Source organism: Sabethes cyaneus, chromosome 3, assembly GCF_943734655.1.
Source record: "Sabethes cyaneus chromosome 3, idSabCyanKW18_F2, whole genome shotgun sequence".
NCBI lineage: Eukaryota > Metazoa > Arthropoda > Insecta > Diptera > Culicidae > Sabethes > Sabethes cyaneus.
Window position 1 is genome coordinate 111,649,088 of NC_071355.1, and position 26,185 is coordinate 111,675,272.

General features: G+C 39.3%; 4 pseudogenes; 2 read left to right on the plus strand and 2 right to left on the minus strand.

The window, feature by feature from the left end:
• The first annotated feature begins 665 nt into the window (after positions 1-665).
• On the plus strand, positions 666-7,291 carry LOC128740020 (probable ATP-dependent RNA helicase DHX35; annotated as a pseudogene).
• Positions 7,292-7,406: 115 nt separating this feature from the next.
• On the minus strand, positions 7,407-8,614 carry LOC128740021 (cytosolic Fe-S cluster assembly factor NUBP2 homolog; annotated as a pseudogene).
• A 7,813-nt stretch (positions 8,615-16,427) lies between these two features.
• Positions 16,428-21,486, plus strand: LOC128740022 (cytosolic Fe-S cluster assembly factor NUBP2 homolog; annotated as a pseudogene).
• A 115-nt stretch (positions 21,487-21,601) lies between these two features.
• Positions 21,602-23,044, minus strand: LOC128740023 (probable ATP-dependent RNA helicase DHX35; annotated as a pseudogene).
• Positions 23,045-26,185: the final 3,141 nt, after the last annotated feature.

Consider the following 26,185-nt stretch of genomic DNA (forward strand, 5'->3'; position numbering starts at 1 on the left):
GAGCAGCCGAACGTTCGGCAAAATTCGATGGTGCCAATCGACGTTTACGGATCATTAGTAATTCGCTATGACGGCGTTACTGATATTGTTCAGGGTTTTGCGTGAGAAAAAAAGAAATGGAAGTATTTTTGCTTTTGTCATCACGCACACGTTGACAGTTCGGCATGAGATTTTCTGTAAGTGCGAGCAGCCTACGAAATCTTTTTCAATGCCGTCATCGCGAATGTTTGGCATCATAAAAATTTTTTACCGAACGTTCTGCTGCTCAGAGTTCGGTAAAATTTACGATATTTTACCGAACTCGGTACTTTTTTTTAAGTGTGTAAACTAACAATTATTTTATAAGTGGTTTTTCCCTCTGTTCGTAAAAAAGCACCACTTCGGCGAATATGGAGACATTCTCAGCCAATACCAAATTTGCAATGACTGCTTCAGCGTGCGAAAAAATGGACAGTGAGTTTTATGTCTGTTTGTCTGTGTATGATACTACCTGTTTGTAAGTTCTCGGATTCCAGCTGGTTTAAAAGATTTATACAAAATTTGTCTTTTATAGTGGAGTGTTTCACATATTCAAGAAAAGAATCAGCATAATTTTCCCATTCCGTAAATAGGCAAGACGTGTTTGCATCACTGAGTATGTTGGCAAAATCTGCATCAACCTAAAAATGGAAATCCAGGTAAAATTATTATATTTAAAATTGTTGGACAAACACTAATTTCAGTTGACACTCAGGCTCTGTCGAATACATCGAAAGAATCGGCGCTTATCGGTTTAACGCTATATACCGTGGACCCCCGTTCGTTTGACCATTTTTAATTTGAACACTTTTTAATTTGAACCCCGTTGGTTTGCACGACGTGCAAATTAAAAATGGTTCAAATGTCATTCTCAACATGACATCATTTGTTTATGCGGACAATGCACATAAACACGATTTGCTTGTACTGACCTAGCGTGTTTAATCGGTTTCACATTTCGTTTTCCTAACGATTAAGATAGAAATCCGATCGGAAAATGCAATATTCGCACTTGCAACTGCCAACTAAAACAAACCACCAAAACAATAACAAAGAGCAGGGCAGCCAGTTCACACAGGTTTCAGCATATTTCGGGTTACCAGTTGTTCAAATTAAAAAGTAACCCCGTTAGTTTGCATGAGGAATCGTTCAAACGAACGGGGGTCCACTGTATTTCCATCTCATTTTGGCACACTCTTAATTAACAACAGCGCGTGGCTAGTCACGTGATCTGTTTGGTGTTTATTAGGCACAGAAAACGTCCAATAGTAGTTCGAGGGCTTTTCTCAACCACATTGGGTGTTGGAACCTGTATCAGTGTCAATCTACATCATGTTTGAAATCGCTCGTGAAACCTTCGCAATCAATTTGTACTATAAGCTATCAATTATACTAGATTCTATACCATTCCCCCGATAACCATTCCCCAGAAACCCATTTCCCAGAATTCTATTCCCCAAAAAGCATCATTTCCTACAAAATCATTCCCCCGAATGTATCACCACAGAAAAAATTCCTAACCCCAAAAAACCCCACATGCCAAATTTGATTCCATTTGCTCGATTAATTCTAGAGTTATGAGCAAATTTGTATTTCATTTGCATGGGAGCTCCCCTCTTAGAAAGGAAACAGGTCTCAATACACCATAAAAAAATCCCACCTTCTAAAATCCCCACATGCCAAGTTTGGTTCCATTTGCTTGATTACTTCTTCAGTTTTTAGTAAATTTGTGTTTTATTTGTATGGTAGTCCCCCGTCTTACGCCCACCAAAAAATTAGTCTCTCATCCCCTTCATAAAATCGCTGGTCATTTTATCTAGCCAACGACATATAAATTGTTCAGTTTCGTTCAGTAGTTTAATAGTTATTATCATTTGAAATCTATCATTCAAACGTTACACTTTTATTTTCGTTTTCACAAAGTGCTACCCAGTCCCAGTATAGTAAATAAAGACGTAGTCCTACGTCAAAAGCCAACCGTTACATCTAGAAAATACAGGTACAGACGAGCTTAACCTAGAAATCAATATACAGATGGTGTGAGTATCAAAATATTACAATAGGAAATGCTATCATCAGAAGTAAATGAAATACGGCGCCCAAGTTTACGGATCCGCAGCCCACACCAATCTTCAATAACTGCAAACACTTCAAAATAGTTCTTCAAATCTCCATGATACCTGAAAACCACACCAATACATGTTATTCATACCGAAACAGGACAATTGATGATCAAAAGCAGAACAGAACTAATAATACTCAAAGTCAAAGACATCTCCAAGTGTATTCCACCAAAATCAACTGCAATATTATTCAGTTCGTATTGTGCATTTACTTGACCGATGGATTCCGATGGGAGTTCAGGTACTGTTTCAAACGTTCCAAAGGTAGAAAAATGACTAAATTGGCAACACAGTTCGTAATGTATTATCGCCATAACTGGCAACACAGGCTCATTGCGTTTCTGTCGCAACCTTAATCGTGACTTCGTGTTAATCATACAAAAGCATTAAACAAATTGTTTTCGAATACGAACGTTATTGCTTTGTTATTGCTTGTTTGGATAATGAAGGATAAACTACGCTTTATTCACTATGAAATTTCGGCAAACCGGCGTTGAAAATACAAATTCATTTCATGCTGAATTTCATTCCGTTTCTTCTGATAGAACGGTAATTCCTAGGTTTATTTACTTTGCTCGATTGGTTCCAATAATGAAACAGCGATGATGACACAATTTGACATTTTATCTGTCAAAAGCTAAAAACGACCCTTTTTACGACTGTTCAGAATCACGACTGTTTCAACCGTCGTGTCCAGTAAGGGAATGCGCGCACAATATGTCATTCGGCGTGTGCGGTCGTATTCGTGGACGCTCCGCTAGAGATTCGAACAATAGTTAGCGAGTGCTTTTGTGGTGAATATCCTTTGTTCTCTATTCAGCAGAAGTCATCAAAACAAATCTGAAGGAACAAGGGGTAACCGCCATAAAAAGAATAACGAAACGAAGTAGCATGGGGGATGATCGGATAAGCACCCCGACAATTATACTAACTCTCGAGGGCACAGTGATCCCCAACGAACATTTTTGTTTAAGGGTAGCTTATTCAACTATTGTAGAGCTAAAACCAATGGAGCAAGCGCATGATAAGCTGCTATACAACAAAAATGTTCCTTGGGTCCCCCAACACATCAACTTTGAGTGGATGAGGTGCAAAACATGACTATACTATCCTTCTCCATTACTCTGTTATTCCTGCTTCGAATTCGGACAGACACGTGTTCGTTGTCAACAACCCTCACCTAGCTGCGGTAACTGTTCAGCTCAACATGAACGGCTTAAAGTGAACATCGAAAGCATACTGCAAACGATGCAAATCGAATGACCATCAATTATCTAGTCGAAAATGCCCTTCATATGTAAAGGAAGAGAAAATCCAACATGTGGACGCGGGAATCTCCTACCCAGACGCAACACGAGCTTACGAACAACATAACGCAAAATCGATGGCTAATGTGGTCACCAGCTAATGTGTCGGCTAAACTCGATCACGTCTTAACGGAGTAGGGTAAAAAGGATGCGAAAATCGACGCCCTATTAAGCGAAATCCAAAAGCGAGATCGTAAAATTGCTCATAGAGATGAACGAATCAGAGATTTGGAATCCTCTGAAGATGAAACCACATGAAAGACTGACCGCCGCCAAACAATACGGTACCATCCCAGACTTAATCGCTAAGGTAGAACAATTAGAAGCCGAACTTCCCAGGTAACCAATAAGCATTAAAATAAGCAGTAAATCAGTCGTTTATTAGCATCCCTGGCGTTTTACACTGCAGGTTGTTGTTTATCAGCTTTTTGACTGCATAACTGTTGTAAATTGGCATCCACAATTCTATTTAAATTCTTCTTGTTGGTAACTAACTGCAAATAAGCATTGTCAGCACTATAAGAGGGCTAGCAGTAAAGTAGCCGCATATTTTGCCAAAATAACATTTAAGTAGCATTTAAGGCAACTTAAATGCTTATTGGCTTGCTTTTAAATTGCATTGGAAATGCTTATTGGTTACCTGGGTTGCTACCAAAAACCGAGAGCTTGCTAGCATACTAGACACGCACCCTATCAGTGACATCACCTGTGGAAAGAAGACTTGTGTTTCTACGAAAAAATAAGCAGTTAAACCAAACCGATCCACGAAATCCCAACAAGCAAAACCACCAGCAAGCAAGAAACAAACATTTATCACTCCTGCAGCCGAATTCCGGACGTAAAAGAAAAGACATTTTAGAAGAGATTTTTAGAATTTTCTTATTTTGGAATTCCGGCAAAAAGCTTTAAGAGAATCTTTGACGTTTAAAAAAGGAAAAGAGATTTTTAATCTCTTCGAAATTTTTCGTGTAAGAGAATTAGAATCATTTTTTTACTTGCGTTAAGTGTGTTTTAAAACTATTGTAAAACAATAAAAATTTATACTTAGAGTAATGAAGACAGCGATTTTATCACATTTTAATTCTAAAAGAAGATATTACGGCAGACAAACAGACGAGACACTCGTGTTAATTTCATCGTCTATTCAAGAACTACTCATTTTTCCAAAAAGCATGTTTCGCGACATGGCCACACCGCGGCTCTCGAGTTTTTAGTATGAAACCATGCATTTGTAAAAACCTTACGGTATAAAACCTTACAAGTAAAAGCTACTCCGTAACATGCATAACAGAGGGTGCAGTTTGCAGGCAAAAAGTGTGGGACGATAGTTTTTAAAGCATTTTCTTCTATGCCATGTCAGTTCGTCGGTGATAGTCAGTGATCTTTGGAGTAGTTTATCAATCAAAAATAGTCTGTCTGTGGACGTTATACATATCTACTCATTAGGGTGATAATAACCTAGTTTTTGTTACGCTGCAAGTAATAAGCAATCGTTTGTAGATAATGCATCAATCACTATTTTTCAGTAACGGGAAATCACGGTAAAAATGGATATCAATAACTGTCAATTTTTTTCGTTTTTTTAAATAGTAGTAATTTAATATTTAACAACAATAAACTAATACTAAGGATATAAAATAATCTTATTACCAAAATGATAAGTTTTTCACATAGTCACAATATTTATAGTCAATGCTAAAGCGTTGCAGTACTATCGAATCAACATCGGAACGAAAATTGGTCCGGTTAAAAATGGGAACGAACTTTTTTAGTCCGACTTTATTCCGGTCCAACCATTCCGGTTCCGAACTGGAACCCGGACTTCAATTTACGTTCCGATGTCGAACACTATTATCGATGTAAAGCTATTATCGATAGCGTTGATAAATTGCGGCAATAACCTCGCTAGATGGCGGTAATGAATCACTGATTTTCAACATATATTACATAAAAAATAGACCATTTGAACGTATGTACACAAAGTCTTCACAAAGTTGCAAAACATGCCAAAGTTATCAACTTTGTTGAATACAATACCCCTATAATTGATTGCGGTTTGTGTAATCTTATAAACTGTTTAAAAATACGAGCGATTGTTTATTGAAATGTGTGTTTTTTAATATGTTATAATTTGTCTAATATACATTTTTACGATAACAGGCTTTCTTATAAAATATATATTTCAGCATATTGAGAACATTTGAAAGCACCGAAAACGTATCCAGCTTTCCACGAGCGATAATGGCGGATATTGAGCACAAGTGGGCACAATCTTTTGACATTCATTGGAGGAGCGACGTGTTCGCCCTGACGGAGTTACTATGGAAACATCCATGATTGTTTGTTGTTCGAGTGTAACAATGTAAACATTGTTTAATTTTGCAGATCGCAAGGTCGCATGTATCCCTACGAGGTGTTTTATTTGCAAGGTAAGGTTTTGTTCGTCAGGCTCAAAAAGATATAATAATTTGGACTACACTTTCAGAACCTTGTCCAGACTACGTGAAGGGAACAGTAGAAACGGTAATGAAAATCCATCGTAGTGAGAAACCGGGAGATATTCTTGCGTTCCTGACGGGGCTGAAAGAAGTGTTAAAAGCACTCGATCTTTTGCGTGAGCATAAGGAGGCTAGTGGGAAGGATGACTTGACAATACTTCCCATGTACGGAACGCTATCCAACACGGATCAGTTGAAAGTTTTTTCAACGCCCCTAAGGGAGTTCGGAAAGTTATTTTAGCTACAAACATAGCGGAGACATCAATGACAATTCCAGGAATTGTTTATAGTAAGCCGGCTTGTAACTTAACTGCTTGCTTGAAACTGTAAAGAAATTCTAATGTCAACTACTTTCAGTTATTGATAGCGGATTTGTAAAGTTGAACTGGTATTCAGCCGAGAGCACCACTAACAGTTTGGTAATAGTACCGACTAACAAAGCAGCCGCGGAACAACGAGCCGGGCGAGCCGGAAGGATTCGCAGCGGAAAAGTCTACCGTCTCTATACCGAAGAAGAGTGGGACAAACTACCCGATTATACTCCACCGGAAATGCGCCGAACCGATCTCTGCAGCACGGTTTTATTTCTAAAAGCATTGGGAATTGATAACATCTTGCGGTTCACGTTTCCTTCACCACCACCGACTAAGAATCTGCTGGCTTCCGATGGAAACTTAACGTCCCCGATTGGTTATTTCGTAGCAGAAATGCCTATAAATCCGATGTTGGCTAAAATGCTGTACAACGCCGGCGAGATGGGATGCTCAGAGGAAATTCTTATTATAATAGCCATGCTGCAAGTTCAATCAGTTTTCTCAAAACCAGTGAGCGGCCAGGCGTCCATACGAGCCCCTATTGCGAAGCGTAATTTTGAAGTTTCTGAGGGAGATCTGATCACACTTTTGAATGTGTACACAGCCTTTGTTGCAAATGATCGCACGAAAGAATTCTGTGGACGAAATTTTTTGATTTATCGTAATTTGAAACGCGCACATGAAATCAAAACACAACTTTGCAGCATGCTGGAACGAGAATTAAACATACCACTGCTTTCTTGTGGTGACAATGTGGAAACTATATGCCGCTGCATTGTGTCGGGATTTTTTCCATACGCTGCTTATTTGCATCATTCTGGGGTTTACAAAACGGTACGAGGTGACACAGAGCTTTCGATTCATCCACTTTCGGCATTGTATACCGTAGAACAGCCACAATGGGTTGTATTTTGTGAACTTTTGCATACTACCAAATTGTTTATAAAGGTACCGTTATTAAACAAGAGTGGCTCACAGAACTGGCACCTCACTATTACCATAAAGTTACGGTCGTAAGAGATATTTTCTAAGCCTTAATATACTTGGAGTTTTAAAGCCAAATAATTTCTTGTATTTTAATTTGATGACCAGTTTGGATCGTGGAAGTTTCGAACGTAAAAATTTATTTCAAATTAAGCTTAAGTTTTATTGCTTTTCCACTGTTAAAACCTTAACAATATCTCTCAGCACTTGTGACGTGGTACAATCTGGTAGTTCATTCACACATGCCTTTCCCGTACACCCCAATCCACCAACACGTGGGGTCGATCGGTAACGTCCCCAAGTGGGGCTCTTTTGCCAGTTCTGCCAACGCTAATCCACCTCCCGAAGAGAATATATTCGTACATTCGGCACAATTGGGACACACAAAGCCGCTCATATTCTCTACAATCCCAATGATCGGTATCCCAGTTTCTTACAGAAAGTTGCCTCCTTTCGGACGTCTTCCAAGGCCATTTCCTGAGGCGTTGTCACAATCTGCGTTTACTCCCTTCAAGTTTTCCATGAGGGTGATGTGTTCGTCCGAAAACCCCGGATGAGTATCGATAATGAGATAATCCAGCTCATCCCAAGCGACGTCCTCTAAAAACTGTTTGATCATTGCAGTCTTCTTGAGTCCTCGCCAAATAACAGCTTCGGTTCGGCTCTTCAATAGAAAACCAATCGACATAACGGCCAGTTTCTTTTCGGCACTGGTATAAACTGGTACCCATCCTTCGCATTGGTGAACATCGTGATCCTCAAGTCCTAGCAAGAATGGAACGCTGGGACCGCACAGATCAATGTCTAATAAGCCAACCAAAACGAAAGTGTTGATTAAAAAACATGATTATATTTTGCCAATTCAAATGACTCACCTTTTAACCGGATTCCGATAAGGTTAACGCGATCGGCAAAATTAAACAATGTTTACATTGTTACACTCGAACAACAAACAATCATGAATGTATCCATAGTAACTCCGTCAGGGCGAACTCGACGCTCCTCCAATGAATGTCAAAAGATTGTGCCCACTTGTGCTCAATATCCGCCATTATCGCTCGTGGAAAGCTGGATATAAAATATGTTCTACAACTTTATGACGCCATACTAAAGTAAGCAACTTTGCATGCATTAAAAACAAAAACGAAACTTACATTACCCTAATAGGTGGATACACAACTAGTTTTCAGAAAGATAGACTATTTTTAACTAATAAACCTCACCAAAGACACCTCCTTAAAATCAGGTGTTTGCACGCTATGCACGGTTTAGATATCTAAACCGCTGTGTGCTGATTATATCTCCTTTTTGCATCAAAATGACAATGAAAATATAATAAAATTGCTATCTCCATTACTCGGAGCATACATTTTTATTGTTTTATATAGATTTGATACATTTTCAATGTAAGTAAAAATTTTCTTCGGTTTCTCTGACCCGAAAAATCTTGAAGAGATTAAAAATCTCTTTTTCTTTTTTAAACGTCAAAGAGTTTTCTTAAGGCATTTCACCGGAATTCCAAAATAAGAAAATTTAAAAAATCTCTTCGTAAGTTTTTTGTTCGAAATTCGGCGGCAGTACAATATGTTATGAAACATTTTGGTTATTATAAATGAATTCAAAAGCTGTAAAAAAGTAAGTTGGATGATTTTTTCAACGCATATTAGGGAGAAGTTAAAGAAAAGCTCTCGAAGCCATCTAGCGGAGAATAGAAAAAACTACATTTTCTCTTTCCGCAGACATCATAATTTTCTTTCTCTTTAGATGCTCGGAATACGGTAAAAAGAAAAGAGAATTATTGGAAGAGAAAGAGATTCTAAGAATTTCTTTTCGTGAAGAGATTTTTCGGAAATTTTCTTGAAGCACCGGAATTCGGCTGCTGAACAGAATGAGCACATATTCGGTACGACCGGCACCTATTGCCGACACCGACAGGCACACACTAAACAAAATAAAGTGATAAGAAGGTTCTAAGCGACTGACCCTTGCGTTTTATACATTGAATACGGTTTTCTGGATAAACTGACACGGCTGATCAACGCTAATCTGGAGTAATTGATGTGCTATGTGCGCGTTTCGGGGACACCCTCGTGTCCTTTTGAATCACACAGATGGTTGCGGCAAGCGGATGGACTGTCCTGTATGTTTTTCAATATCGTTCCACAAAAAAGTAACCTCATACCGCTATTGTTTTCCTTATTCTTTAACGACGTTTGTGCTGTACTTCCACGAGGATCCAGATTGCTGTACGCTGATGATCTTAAAATGTTTGTGCCGGTCAAATCAATTGAAGATTGCTGTGAACTACAAAAACTAATCGACATTTTTGCAGACTGGTGTCAAAAGAATGAGCTTTCCACTAGCGTGCGCAAGTGCTCGATCATCTCTTTTAGTCGCATGAAAGAACCTATTACAGTGGACCCCCGTTCGTTTGAACTATTCCTCATGCAAACTAACGGGGTTACTTTTTAATTTGAACAACTGGTAACCCGAAATATGCTGAAACCTGTGTGAACTGGCCGCCCTGATCTTTGTTATTGTTTTGGTGGTTTGTTTTAGTTGGCATATGAAACTACCGCATCAGCAACGAAATACTGGAAAGGGTAAATGAGTTGAATCAATATATATAGAATGCCAGTGTCGCTGCAGTGCTCGTGGTAAACATCACACATTTGAAAATTACGTATTTACACTGTATGCGCATATGTGTGAGTGATCGATTCGAAACGGGAATCTGATTGTCAAACTAAAAAGGCAACCCAATAAAAAATCCTGCTTTTCCGTAAATCACGTAGGATAAATCACCCGATTTGGTCGTTTTGGGGTATTTCGTCGGGAGGAAAATTTTCTATTGGGCAATTTGACAATGTAGTTCCCGTATCCAAGACACGAACCAGCAACATGTTTGCCACCAAAATATCCATGAAACACCAGCGACACTGGCATTCTATATATATTGATTATACTGGTAAATGCAATCAAAGAACTCCCAAGTCTTCTTGATACGAGCCTCTGTTTTCGGAAACACTACTCATATGTAATATCTAAAGGCAATCAAAATTTGGGCTTCATATTTAGGGTATCCAAAGAATTTAGATATTCATCTTGCTTACGTTCCCTGTACTTCTCTATTGTGTGTTCTATCCTAGAGTATGCTGCTGAAGTTTGGAGCCCCTCACTGGAATTTGGTCCTCCAGGCTGGAAGCAGTGCAAACAAAATTCTTACGGTATGCTTTGAGATTTCTACCCTGGTGAAACCCTTTAGTGCTTCCGCCGTATCAAGACCACTGCAACCTACTCAACATTGAAACTCTCGACAATAGGACAAAAACTGAAAGAGTTCTGTTAATCAGGAAAGTTTTAGTGGGCGAATTGAACTCTCCAAACATCCTCGCTCAAATCAATTTCAATGCCACGTCACGTGCGCTTTAAGACATACAATTTCTACGCCTGGACTTCCGATGAATCCTGATTTCCTACACTAAAACCGGGGTTTCCCATTCCTTCATATTCTTTTCCAGAAGGCGTAGATATTTCTACCTAATAAATTATATCCTTCCTGGCTTCTACACTGTTTATCAGATAATTCTTTCTTAAATCCAAATCTAAAGAAGTACATAATTTTAATAAAATATAAATTCAACTTAGAATCTTATTTGTATGACAAAAGTTAAATATCAAAATTTGTCTTGTTCTATAGACCTAGGTAAGAAAACGTGCGATGTATTAGGGAAATGTCAAAAATGTTGTTCAAATATTACGAACACGTCTACCAGTATGGCTCGTAAAAAGCTGAATAGGTACGGATTATGGGTAATTTATTTTTGGCCTACACCAAATCCAACATAATTATAAGATTATTATTCACGCGTATTTTTAATTAGAAGTGTGTTTCGTTTTATTGCTTCAGCTTAATACTTTCCCTAAAAACTTCATAGGAAAACTTTTCATTTGGAACCAAAATCATTAAAATCGGTTCGGTTGTTTGAATGTTATAAACAAATAAATTTCGACGTGACGTTTTTTCAATATGTGAGTAAGTAAAATATGGCAATATGTGACTAGATAAACGTTTTTCTATATTTAAATGAAAGTCCTTCGGAATAAAGTTTTTTTGTGACGATTTGCGCGAAAATTTTATTTTTGTGCATTTCCAATTATGAGTGTATCACGTGTTATTCATAACGGCGTTTTTGTTTCAGTGTTTGAGAAGTTTGACAACTGCGGGTTTGCTTCTTCTTTTTCGTTCAAAATCGCTCGATGAGAATTTTTCTCTGAACTGACAATAAGGTTTTGCACGGGCGAACATAACCTCACTTCTTTGACGTCTATCAGTGGTTTGTTTACATGGACTTGGAACATGGGTTAACATGTTGAAACTGAATATTGCTAAAGCCCTTAACGGCAAGTCAGAAAAGCAGAAAAACTGCCATTCCGAGTAGTTTGAAGGGCGACACTACTGGATAATACGCTTTTAAAACGTTATACTCCAATTTATGCATATCGCGTGCGCCTAACAAATAGTAAACAAACCACTAGTGGATGTCAAATGGGTGAATTGCGTTCATTCCGGTTCATTCGTGACGTCACCTTGCAAAACCTTATATCAACCGAGTCAAGAGCAGCTTATCACTAACCTCTCTCTCCGTTGTGCGGCTCCACAATCCGATAGGAAAAAATAGTCGTACGATAATTTTCAGTGCCAAATTCCAACTAAAATAGCGATAATAAGTTACATATTCAATGCAGTTGCCTTTTTATGTAACTGATATGTACTTACTTAGCTATTCAAATAAAGAACAAGTATAAATTAGAAGTAAACTGGCCTTGTTCAAAAATCAATCAGACTAAGCTGTCAAAAGATCATTCTGTACAGAGTAAACCGATCATCACCTGATTTAATCGTTACCCGACGGTAACAGATACCAATGCGTCGGGTGACGGAGGCAACCACCCAATGCGATCCGACGAAGTCGGTTGATTAATAGGTTGATTTCTTTGGCATCCTATTTAGTCGGTAGACGCGTAAAACAGCATCTGTCAAAATTTTCTATTGGATTATTCACTGAGAAAAAAACCATGGTAACGCGAAACATGTACCCATGGTTATCTTAACTATATGACAATATTGTAGTGCGTACCATGATTTTTATCAACTTGAGAAGTTTCGTGGTTAAAAATACCATGATAGAAACCAAAATGACGACCATTTCCATGGTCAAATGAACTTTTTTCTCAAGCTTCCAATGACAACATTTTGCCAGCTTGATATAACAACATGAATTGTCAACAAGACCATAAAATTGTTAAATTTACTACCGTTTTCAAGAAGCAAAAATACCATGGTAGTTCTAACAATTTTAGAGGTTACCTTTATCCGATATGTTTAGTGTTTTTCAACCGATTATGAAAACTTGTCTAAATAACAATTATATGGTGTTTTTTGCCTTCTTTCTTTCTGTCATTTGAAACCGCCATTGAGAAAAAAGCTTAAGACGCGTTGTGTTTGTGTATACCTTTGGGTGCCTGTGTATTTATTTTTCCCATTTAAGTGAAGTTTGTCTAGTAATTAATTAAAAGCAAGTACAATAATGGATACGGCTAACGATGATATATTAGAGGAATGTCTCGACGACCACCAATATCATACAGGTAATTTTGTTTGTACATAAATTTTTCCCACATAAAACATCCTTTCCAGAGCAAACTGAGGATATTGGTCTACAAAATTTAATTGTTAACCAATTTACACTAAGTCAGGAAGTGTATACAATACTACGGAGTAAGTTTACTAAATAGGAAAAATTGAATCAAGATTACCGAAAGAATTTTTGTCATCATTTCTACAGGACATGGCGTAGACATGAACTATATCAAAATACTCGATGAAATCGCATTAGCCGATATATTCGCCGATACTAAGTCAACCGCTCATAAACACGCTCTGCGTATAAAGCTGGTTAACTGGGAAGAAAGTGCGCTGTTTAAATCTCTGGATGAAAGAGAAGCAGTTCCAGGCCCTTCCAGAGCCCCTGCTCGGAAACTTACTTTGCTTTCAACCGAAAAAACGCTCCAGTGCCTCGATACAATTTTAGACCACAACGATAAAGGGAAGATAGTGTGCCAATATTTTGAGAAATATGGCCAGCTAAATTCAGAACATAGAAGAAATTTGGCACACGTAATAGTGGACAATTACATCGCGAAAAACGAGTATTTCCGGCTGGCGGATATGGTCCGTTTTTCGGAAATGATAAGTCAAAAATTTTCTACAGAAATCGCTGTAAAATTTTAGTTTTTTTAATTGATATATATATATATATATATATATATATATATATATATATATATATATATATTAATGTATGTTTTTATACTTTTAGGAACTGTATTTCTCGCCACGAGACGTTAAAAATGGCAAAAAGAATCCGTCGGGATTGCTATATGACAGGTTCCACAACCGGAACAAGAAAAGGTGCCTGAAAAAAAAAGAAAACTTAGAAACACATCAACTCAAAAAGGAAGTTCTGGAGCTATCAGCAACAGGTAATTATATATAAAATATTATATCAAAAATTTGATTTATAGCTTATCTGTATAATTGTTTACTATAATTCATATTTATATTTCAAACTAATAATTCCTATATATATTAAAATTGATATATAATATACTTGTTAATATTTCTCCTCTGAAGATAAAACACTTTTGTCCACGGTTTGTCACGTTTTTGCACTTATAGAAATCGCTTGTTTTGATGCGGATAGAAACTGGTTGCGGAACAATATAGCTCCCTGGGAAGAAGTGATACGCCGCTGGAATGATACCTTTTTTGTGAGGTACAGATCGGTCCTCACAGATAACAGCTCATCTCGAAGTAGTGTAATGGAACAATGGCCAAGGATATGCGATCCAAACGGATATTTGCTGGTAAGAACATTTTACAATTGTTTCTTTATTTAGTATACTTGGAAAGTTGAAAGTTTACTCGTTTGTAAACTTACCAGAGTAAACGCAAACGAGAAATAAAAATGTACTCAAATCAACGGCACTTACTTTTGTTAATTCTATCTAGAATTCTATACCTTGTTTTAAAGCGTTTGCAAGTTTAGCCTTATCGGATTAACTATACGTTACGATTTTTTTGCGTGCAGATTTTGGCTAAAGCCGAAGAGTTCTGTCATCGGTTTCAGCCAAAGCATAATGCAATAAGACCACACATAAATATAGTTACTATATATATAGTTCGGCGGATAGAAAATCGGGAGCCAAATAAACGTCAAAAGCGGAGCCAAAAGCTTTCCAAAATCCAAAATGCAGGAGTAATGTTAAAAAAAACATACTTTATTTTCATAGAACTAGTCATTTTCAACACCCGCCAGTGATTATTTTTCGTAAAAACCTGCACATTTCACCATAATTTCAAATTTAATTTTATAAATCAGGGATGCCAATTCACCTGGTTTTCTATCCGCCGAACTATATATATAGTAACTATACACATAAATGGTGCAACATTTTTTTTTATCGTTGCTCTACATCAAACCAGAAAAATTTTTGCTTTCCGTTTTTTTGCGGCTTGGAGCAGCAATACGAGCAATACCAATCGAGAAGTCTTCCGAGATTCAGAGGATATTAATTTCAACGACATCGCAATCTAGGCTAAATTGGCATTATCTTGTTTGTTTTATTTTAGTTTCAAATTCTTGGTAGTGATGAAGATTGCGGGTAGGTAATGTTTCAAATAATTACTTTAATATTCTTTCAACAATTTGATTTTCTGTTGTGGTTTTAGTTCGTTTTCTTCGCTTCGCATACATCTTGAGATGTATGTTTTTGAGTGGTTTGCCAGCTCAGGGTATTCTAATACGTATAGTGTCCGACTCTATTTTGATTGTACTTGACACATATAGGATGTGCTCCGGATCTTTTTCATCACAGTGGTCACACAGTTTTCGTTTGGTTCCCATCCCCATTATTAGAACCTTCCATCCTTAGTGAGTGTGTGTCCGCGGATCTGGTTCTGTTAAAGGTTATTGTTTCATCTGATAGTGTAAACCAAAGCCGTGGGGCTTCAACCGTCATTAGTAATTACCCTTCTTTATCGACAGACTCGAAGAGTACATGAAAATTAGGGGGTGGGTCAGTGCAACGATCGTACTTGACTATTTAACAAGCACCGCCTAGCCAAGAACATACGACGACTGGCTTGTAAGACCGGCATCGTACCTCGAAGCTAACTGGGCGGTTCATCTGTGGTGAGTGTTAGGTTTATGCACCGAATGTTGGGAACTGGTTCGTTTATTATCTCATACCATTTTCCTTTTGTGTTAGATATTGCTTGTTACTGCCTTTGCCGGTTTTTCTATATATGTATCTTTTCTTTGCCAGTTCCTAGTTACAAAGCGTCCGAACTCGGTATTTATTGGATGTGTATTGGACGGTCATTCGCCCCAAAATAGTAAATTTATTTTAATATCAGTAACTTGTTTTAAATTAATTCTATTCATTTAGTGTTTTTAAGGAACTTGATTAGTTTCGTCTCTGCGAACTACTGGTTGCCTAAAATTTCTTCTATTCTGCCGCTTAGACCGCACTTTGAGCGGTGGCTGTCATAGGCTTGGCAATTGACAAGGATATGTGGAAAAGTTAATGACTCCCCGTACGTCGAACACACGCTACTTTCTCCCCTGAACAAGTGCTGATGAGTAACATTTGTATGTCCTATATGTAATCGACTGAGTGCTCTTTGCTCTGTTGGTCCCCATCGGTCAGGCCATGGTAAGTTGTGTGTTTAATTAAATTTAAGAAACTGGGACTATTATGCCACTGCTCTTCCCATTGATGTCGGATTGTCGTTTTGCATGTGCGGATTAAGTCCACTGGGTATCCGGTATGGAATCTTGTCGTTGTTGCTTCCTGCTTTGGCAAGTTGGTCAGCCAGTTCGTTACCAGCAATTCCGATATGTGCAGGGATCCAGCATAGTGCTGTTGATTGATTGGATCTTCCTTTCCTCCTAGTGCTTGAAGAACGCTCGCAGAATCGGTGAAGATGACGGTGTTGTGATGTTCTGTCATCACGTTGTTCAGTGCAAAAAGGATCGCCATGGCTTCGGCAGAGAAAATAGAACATTCCATCGGGAGTTTCCTGGCCACTGATTTTGATTCACCGAAACCAACACTATGAGGTTAGATATGTATCTGTTCCCCTACCACACCGGAAGGCGAACTGTTGGTTCAGATGATGGTTACTTTCAAGGTAATGTACTAATCTTCTATTTACCATGCGCTTCATGGTTTTGCTGAAACAGCTTAACAGCGTAATTGGACGTTGGTTTCCTAGTTTTCGTGGATTTTTGCCAGGTTTTTGGAGAGGTACAATGATTCCTTCTTTCCACGAAGCAGAGATTGATCCGGTGTGCCATATATGCTATATAGCATTTTCTGCCTAGCTCATACGGCATCATGTACGTTAATGTTCCATCAAGGAACGGATTTTCTTCCGATTTTTCCAGATATCATTGGGATGGAATGTTCGGCTGCATATATTATGTGGTTGCTCAATTCTGCAACAGAAAATTGTTGTTCTCGAGGTATACGTTCAGTTCAACAAGAATGCTCTCGTATTCTTTTCAGTTAGCTTGATCGTGTATCCAACGCTTACGTGTTTGCTATATCGGTATGATATCCGGTAGCTTCATGGTTGTCGGATAGTGATCGCTCGTGTGTCTGTCTTCTTCTACCTTCCATATTAATTTCGGATCGAGCTCCGGTGATATAATGGTGAGGTTAATTGCGGAGGTTGTTCCGCTTCTTGGGTCTAGCCTAATGATCTCCTGTGTTGAGGATGATTGAATTATGGTTGGCAACAAAGTCCTCTATAATAGTTCCTTTGGCGTCTACTTTGCTATTGCCCCACAACGGGCGGTGGGCATTAAAGTCACCAAGAAGTACAAACGGGGGAGGTAGCTCGGTGATCAGATTTTCCAGCTCTGATGCTAATTCTCGAGGTGGCATATGGCATGGTATGTATACTGATGCGTATGTGGCTTCCACAGGGACTTAACGCGAGCGGTAATTACTTGTAGATATGTTCTTAATTTGAGATATTTCTGTGGCGTTTTTTGGTGAACAGCGAGACCTACAACATCTTTTGTGAGGGAGAGTTCGGACCAAGGTGAATTGACCACTTGTATTCAGCTTGATGAAACCTGTTCATTAGATCAGTGCGCGAGAGGTGGGTTTCTTGTATTGCAATTACCAGTGGCAGATGTTTCGAGACAATTAATTGTAACTCTGCATATCGCGCTTGAAGGCCGTTTACATTCCATTGAAGAGCGATACATTGTCGATCACATTTTCTTGGTTTCCTTTGGGATTTGTTATCCTGTCGTCCGTATCACGTTCACGACTAGGGGCGCTATGTGCGTCGCTAGAGTGATGGTCGCTTTGATTGTTGTTTGCGGTAGTTTTGTTTTCGAGTCCTTCAGTCGACGATTCGCTAAGCCGCTGGCTATAGTGATGTGTAATTGGAATTGTTTTACCTTTTCGTCTTCTATTGGTTATATTTGTTGGAGTTTCTGAAAGAATTGCTCTGCCTTCAGCTTCTGTTCCAGTTGCGATATTTGAAGTACTTGCCTGAAAGTGCAAGTCTCCCACAACAGCAGCCGCCGAGGACGCATCAGTCAAACACCCCTATTCTGTATTTCAAACGAATTTTTATTTCGTTCGACTTGTTCCGAGAGATGCTTGCTCATTTGATTTTGCTGGCGGAAATTTCGTTCGAAATACCAATCCGTTCGAAATATAGAATAGCGGTGAAAACTGGAACGGCCCCGGTCGGAGCCAGTGCAGGGACGTGCTTTGGTTTATACAAATTATTGGAGATGTTGGCGTTGTCGAGTCTATCACCAATTGCGAATAGATTTGTGGGAACTTATCAAGCCGGCTTCGTCGAAGGTCGGTCTACAACGGATCAAATATTTACACTGCGGCAAATCCTCCAAAAGGGCCGTGAATACAGAGTTCCCACGCATCATTTATTCGTTGACTTCAAAGCCGCATATGATACCATCGACCGGAAAGAGCTATGGAAAATCATGGACGAGAACAGCTTCCCCAGGAAGCTCATCAAACTGATTAAATCTACGATGGATGGTACGCAGTGCTGTGTTCGGATTTCGGGTGGATTGTCAAGTTCATTCGAATCACACAGAGGGCTTCGTCAAGGTGATGGTCTTTCATGCCTGCTGTTCAACATAGCGCTACAAGGTGTTATGAACCGAGCGGATATCAACACGAGGGGCACGATATTCAACAAATCTAGTCAATTCGTCTGCTTTGCCGATGACATGGATATTATCGGCAGAACATCTGTGGCGGTGGCTGAACAGTACACCAGACTAAAGCGCGAAGCAGAAAAGATTGGGTTAAAGGTAAATACGTCTAAAACAAAGTACATGCTGGCCAGCGGAACCGAGGCCGAACGACACCGCTTGGGCAGTAGTACATTGATCAACGGCGATGAGTTTGAGGTAGTCGATGAATTTGTCTAGCTTGGCTCACTGGTAACGGCGGACAATGATTCCAGCCGTGAGATTCGGAGGCGTATTATCAGCGGAAGTCGTGCTTACTATGGGCTCCACAAGCAATTGCGGTCGAGCAGACTAAGTCCCCGTACAAAGTGCACCCTGTACAAGACGCTTATTAGACCGGTTGTTCTCTACGGGCATGAAACATGGACAATGCTCGAGGAGGACCTGCGAGTGCTCGGAGTTTTCGAACGACGAGTGCTAAGAACGATCTTCGGCGGCGTACAGGAGAACGGAGTATGGAGGCGGAGGATGAACCATGAACTCGCACAGCTCTATGGCGAACCCAGTATCCAGAAGGTGGCTAAAGCTGGACGGATGCGATGGGCAGGGCATGTTGCAAGAATGCCGGACAACTGCCCTGCAAAGATGGTGTTCGCCTCAAATCCGGTAGGAACAAGACGACCAGGAGCGCAGCGAGCAAGATGGTTAGACCAGGTGGAGCGAGATCTGGCGGAGAGTACTCGGTGTCCGAGGAATTGGAGAGCGGCAGCCCTCAACCGTGTTACATGGAGAAATTTTGTTCAACAGGCTTTGTCTTAGGACGGCAAGCCACCTAAGTAAGTAAGTAAGCGTTGTCGAGATGGTTATCCGGTGTGATGAGTTGGTGACAGGTGTAATGAGCATTACTTGGTTTATTTTTTAATTCAGTCCGTTCGCGATGCGATGGAGCCATGGATTTGCGATGTAACCATGGCGATGGCATTAGAGATGAGTTCTGATGTCTAGATAAAGAACGGTCTGGTCGGTAGCTATCTAATCGGATGTCGGATCTAATCGGAGGGAGAAATTTCCATTTCAGAACCGAAGATATACATCAGTGATGTATCATTTGTCAATCGTTTTGGGTTTATTTTGTTATGATCATTCTTATTAACGATCTTTTCCTTCGCACCTGTAGCTTGTGTTTCGGTTCCTGGGTTCTCGGCGTCAGCAGCCGAATTCCGGTGCTTCAAGAAAATTTCCGAAAAATCTCTTCACGAAAAGAAATTCTTAGAATCTCTTTCTCTTCCAATAATTCTCTTTTCTTTTTACCGTATTCCGAGCATCTAAAGAGAAAGAAAATTATGATGTCTGCGGAAAGAGAAAATGTAGTTTTTTCTATTCTCCGCTAGATGGCTTCGAGAGCTTTTCTTTAACTTCTCCCTAATATGCGTTGAAAAAATCATCCAACTTACTTTTTTACAGCTTTTGAATTCATTTATAATAACCAAAATGTTTCATAACATATTGTACTGCCGCCGAATTTCGAACAAAAAACTTACGAAGAGATTTTTTAAATTTTCTTATTTTGGAATTCCGGTGAAATGCCTTAAGAAAACTCTTTGACGTTTAAAAAAGAAAAAGAGATTTTTAATCTCTTCAAGATTTTTCGGGTCAGAGAAACCGAAGAAAATTTTTACTTACATTGAAAATGTATCAAATCTATATAAAACAATAAAAATGTATGCTCCGAGTAATGGAGATAGCAATTTTATTATATTTTCATTGTCATTTTGATGCAAAAAGGAGATATAATCAGCACACAGCGGTTTAGATATCTAAACCGTGCATAGCGTGCAAACACCTGATTTTAAGGAGGTGTCTTTGGTGAGGTTTATTAGTTAAAAATAGTCTATCTTTCTGAAAACTAGTTGTGTATCCACCTATTAGGGTAATGTAAGTTTCGTTTTTGTTTTTAATGCATGCAAAGTTGCTTACTTTAGTATGGCGTCATAAAGTTGTAGAACATATTTTATATCCAGCTTTCCACGAGCGATAATGGCGGATATTGAGCACAAGTGGGCACAATCTTTTGACATTCATTGGAGGAGCGTCGAGTTCGCCCTGACGGAGTTACTATGGATACATTCATGATTGTTTGTTGTTCGAGTGTAACAATGTAAACATTGTTTAATTTTGCCGATCGCGTTAACCTTATCGGAATCCGGTTAAAAGGTGAGTCATTTGAATTGGCAAAATATAATCATGTTTTTTAATCAACACTTTCGTTTTGGTTGGCTTATTAGACATTGATCTGTGCGGTCCCAGCGTTCCATTCTTGCTAGGACTTGAGGATCACGATGTTCACCAATGCGAAGGATGGGTACCAGTTTATACCAGTGCCGAAAAGAAACTGGCCGTTATGTCGATTGGTTTTCTATTGAAGAGCCGAACCGAAGCTGTTATTTGGCGAGGACTCAAGAAGACTGCAATGATCAAACAGTTTTTAGAGGACGTCGCTTGGGATGAGCTGGATTATCTCATTATCGATACTCATCCGGGGTTTTCGGACGAACACATCACCCTCATGGAAAACTTGAAGGGAGTAAACGCAGATTGTGACAACGCCTCAGGAAATGGCCTTGGAAGACGTCCGAAAGGAGGCAACTTTCTGTAAGAAACTGGGATACCGATCATTGGGATTGTAGAGAATATGAGCGGCTTTGTGTGTCCCAATTGTGCCGAATGTACGAATATATTCTCTTCGGGAGGTGGATTAGCGTTGGCAGAACTGGCAAAAGAGCCCCACTTGGGGACGTTACCGATCGACCCCACGTGTTGGTGGATTGGGGTGTACGGGAAAGGCATGTGTGAATGAACTACCAGATTGTACCACGTCACAAGTGCTGAGAGATATTGTTAAGGTTTTAACAGTGGAAAAGCAATAAAACTTAAGCTTAATTTGAAATAAATTTTTACGTTCGAAACTTCCACGATCCAAACTGGTCATCAAATTAAAATACAAGAAATTATTTGGCTTTAAAACTCCAAGTATATTAAGGCTTAGAAAATATCTCTTACGACCGTAACTTTATGGTAATAGTGAGGTGCCAGTTCTGTGAGCCACTCTTGTTTAATAACGGTACCTTTATAAACAATTTGGTAGTATGCAAAAGTTCACAAAATACAACCCATTGTGGCTGTTCTACGGTATACAATGCCGAAAGTGGATGAATCGAAAGCTCTGTGTCACCTCGTACCGTTTTGTAAACCCCAGAATGATGCAAATAAGCAGCGTATGGAAAAAATCCCGACACAATGCAGCGGCATATAGTTTCCACATTGTCACCACAAGAAAGCAGTGGTATGTTTAATTCTCGTTCCAGCATGCTGCAAAGTTGTGTTTTGATTTCATGTGCGCGTTTCAAATTACGATAAATCAAAAAATTTCGTCCACAGAATTCTTTCGTGCGATCATTTGCAACAAAGGCTGTGTACACATTCAAAAGTGTGATCAGATCTCCCTCAGAAACTTCAAAATTACGCTTCGCAATAGGGGCTCGTATGGACGCCTGGCCGCTCACTGGTTTTGAGAAAACTGATTGAACTTGCAGCATGGCTATTATAATAAGAATTTCCTCTGAGCATCCCATCTCGCCGGCGTTGTACAGCATTTTAGCCAACATCGGATTTATAGGCATTTCTGCTACGAAATAACCAATCGGGGACGTTAAGTTTCCATCGGAAGCCAGCAGATTCTTAGTCGGTGGTGGTGAAGGAAACGTGAACCGCAAGATGTTATCAATTCCCAATGCTTTTAGAAATAAAACCGTGCTGCAGAGATCGGTTCGGCGCATTTCCGGTGGAGTATAATCGGGTAGTTTGTCCCTCTTCTTCGGTATAGAGACGGTAGACTTTTCCGCTGCGAATCCTTCCGGCTCGCCCGGCTCGTTGTTCCGCGGCTGCTTTGTTAGTCGGTACTATTACCAAACTGTTAGTGGTGCTCTCGGCTGAATACCAGTTCAACTTTACAAATCCGCTATCAATAACTGAAAGTAGTTGACATTAGAATTTCTTTACAGTTTCAAGCAAGCAGTTAAGTTACAAGCCGGCTTACTATAAACAATTCCTGGAATTGTCATTGATGTCTCCGCTATGTTTGTAGCTAAAATAACTTTCCGAACTCCCTTAGGGGCGTTGAAAAAACTTTCAACTGATCCGTGTTGGATAGCGTTCCGTACATGGGAAGTATTGTCAAGTCATCCTTCCCACTAGCCTCCTTATGCTCACGCAAAAGATCGAGTGCTTTTAACACTTCTTTCAGCCCCGTCAGGAACGCAAGAATATCTCCCGGTTTCTCACTACGATGGATTTTCATTACCGTTTCTACTGTTCCCTTCACGTAGTCTGGACAAGGTTCTGAAAGTGTAGTCCAAATTATTATATCTTTTTGAGCCTGACGAACAAAACCTTACCTTGCAAATAAAACACCTCGTAGGGATACATGCGACCTTGCGATCTGCAAAATTAAACAATGTTTACATTGTTACACTCGAACAACAAACAATCATGGATGTTTCCATAGTAACTCCGTCAGGGCGAACACGACGCTCCTCCAATGAATGTCAAAAGATTGTGCCCACTTGTGCTCAATATCCGCCATTATCGCTCGTGGAAAGCTGGATACGTTTTCGGTGCTTTCAAATGTTCTCAATATGCTGAAATATATATTTTATAAGAAAGCCTGTTATCGTAAAAATGTATATTAGACAAATTATAACATATTAAAAAACACACATTTCAATAAACAATCGCTCGTATTTTTAAACAGTTTATAAGATTACACAAACCGCAATCAATTATAGGGGTATTGTATTCAACAAAGTTGATAACTTTGGCATGTTTTGCAACTTTGTGAAGACTTTGTGTACATACGTTCAAATGGTCTATTTTTTATGTAATATATGTTGAAAATCAGTGATTCATTACCGCCATCTAGCGAGGTTATTGCCGCAATTTATCAACGCTATCGATAATAGCTTTACATCGATAATAGTGTTCGACATCGGAACGTAAATTGAAGTCCGGGTTCCAGTTCGGAACCGGAATGGTTGGACCGGAATAAAGTCGGACTAAAAAAGTTCGTTCCCATTTTTAACCGGACCAATTTTCGTTCCGATGTTGATTCGATAGTACTGCAACGCTTTAGCATTGACTATAAATATTGTGACTATGTGAAAAACTTATCATTTTGGTAATAAGATTATTTTATATCCTTAGTATTAGTTTATTGTTGTTAAATATTAAATTACTACTATTTAAAAAAACGAAAAAAATTGACAGTTATTGATATCCATTTTTACCGTGATTTCCCGTTACTGAAAAATAGTGATTGATGCATTATCTACAAACGATTGCTTATTACTTGCAGCGTAACAAAAACTAGGTTATTATCACCCTAATGAGTAGATATGTATAACGTCCACAGACAGACTATTTTTGATTGATAAACTACTCCAAAGATCACTGACTATCACCGACGAACTGACATGGCATAGAAGAAAATGCTTTAAAAACTATCGTCCCACACTTTTTGCCTGCAAACTGCACCCTCTGTTATGCATGTTACGGAGTAGCTTTTACTTGTAAGGTTTTATACCGTAAGGTTTTTACAAATGCATGGTTTCATACTAAAAACTCGAGAGCCGCGGTGTGGCCATGTCGCGAAACATGCTTTTTGGAAAAATGAGTAGTTCTTGAATAGACGATGAAATTAACACGAGTGTCTCGTCTGTTTGTCTGCCGTAATATCTTCTTTTAGAATTAAAATGTGATAAAATCGCTGTCTTCATTACTCTAAGTATAAATTTTTATTGTTTTACAATAGTTTTAAAACACACTTAACGCAAGTAAAAAAATGATTCTAATTCTCTTACACGAAAAATTTCGAAGAGATTAAAAATCTCTTTTCCTTTTTTAAACGTCAAAGATTCTCTTAAAGCTTTTTGCCGGAATTCCAAAATAAGAAAATTCTAAAAATCTCTTCTAAAATGTCTTTTCTTTTACGTCCGGAATTCGGCTGCAGGTCTGCGCCCGAATTGTTTTGACAGCTGAATATCTTTGCTTGCATTTACTGCGGATACTGGCAGCTCTTCATCTGTCCAACTGAATATTTTTACTTTTACTCTATGAAGTATTCCACCACGCACACATATAAGGATTTTTTGACATTAGCTGAGGCCCTCGCTGAGGCTGTTTGCAGTAGGAATAATATCAAAAACATCAAATATCAAACTCCCGGATCCTCTCCTCCACTCTTCGCTCCCCTTTCACTCCTACATAACCGATCCTCAGCTAATGTCATTCTGGTTAGTGACGAAACCGCAAATTACTTCATAGAGTGAATTGGATTCCGCTCAGTTAACACTGGCAGAAAGATAACACGTAAGAGCATCCATAACGGTGCGCTGATAAACCCAATTTAGCAGCTCTCTGTCACCACACTGTACCGTACCGGTCGCTGCTAAACGCGCTGCTAAAATAGTAACCGGGCTTTCGGGAAGCAGCGCGTGCACAAATTTAGCAACCCGATAACAGCGCTGGAGAAGGCTGCTATCCCACCCAAAGAATTATTAAATGCGGATTATTATTGAAAATTGTGGATCAAATGATTATTAAAAACTGCGGTTCGGGGTATATTGTTGTTGTTGTTAATGCAAGTATTGCTTTCGGATAGCAATCTGTATGAACCTTACAGACTCAGAAACTACTGAACGGATCGACGTGAAAATTTGCATGCATTTGTGATCGGGAAAAGTTCTTATGATGGCTTGAGAACCCACCCAGTGGAAGCGGGGGGGGGCTTCTCATGCAAATGAAACAGACATTTCTGCATAACTTGGGAACTGATCAAGCAAATGGAACTAGATTTAGCATGTGGAAATTTTTGGAGCCAGATTTTTTTCTATTATGGTTCGTGACCCCTCTCTCTTCTGGAAGGGGGGAGGGCTCTCGTACAAATGAAACATAAATTTCTGCATAACTTGAGAACTAATCAAGCAAATAAAACCAAATTTGGCATGTGGAGGTGTTTGAAGGCAAGAAATGTTTCTATGGTGGCTCGAGTCCCCTCCCCCATCTGGAAGAGAGGGCTATCATAGAAATGAAACACATCACGGCCACAAGAACGCCCTCATCACCACCAGGCACCAGTGACGAAATCCTTGGTAAAGTGCGCAGCGTTCGAAGGTAGTGGATTTCGGACGAAACGTAGAGGAAGAGCGAGCGTGAACCTGATCAGCTAAGATAGCTATCCATCAACGATACACCGAACTAGAAAGAGATGTTAACCGAGATTGTAGGTGAGCAGAGCCTGGACTAACTCTCTAGCCGAACAACGAGAAACCGCTACCGCCAATGGTGATATCCGTTTGTTGTACAAATCGCTCTACATTTGAAAACCCGAATTTTTAACCCAAACAATAAATTCGTACTACTGGCTGTATGCCTGCGAAACGTGATGCGTCTCAGCGGAGACAACACAAAACCTGTAGTTGTTTATTAGTCGTTACCTACAATAAATCATTTAACGGCCGATAGCCATAAAAATTCGGGGAAGTATGGGGAAACGGATCGGACACACCATGA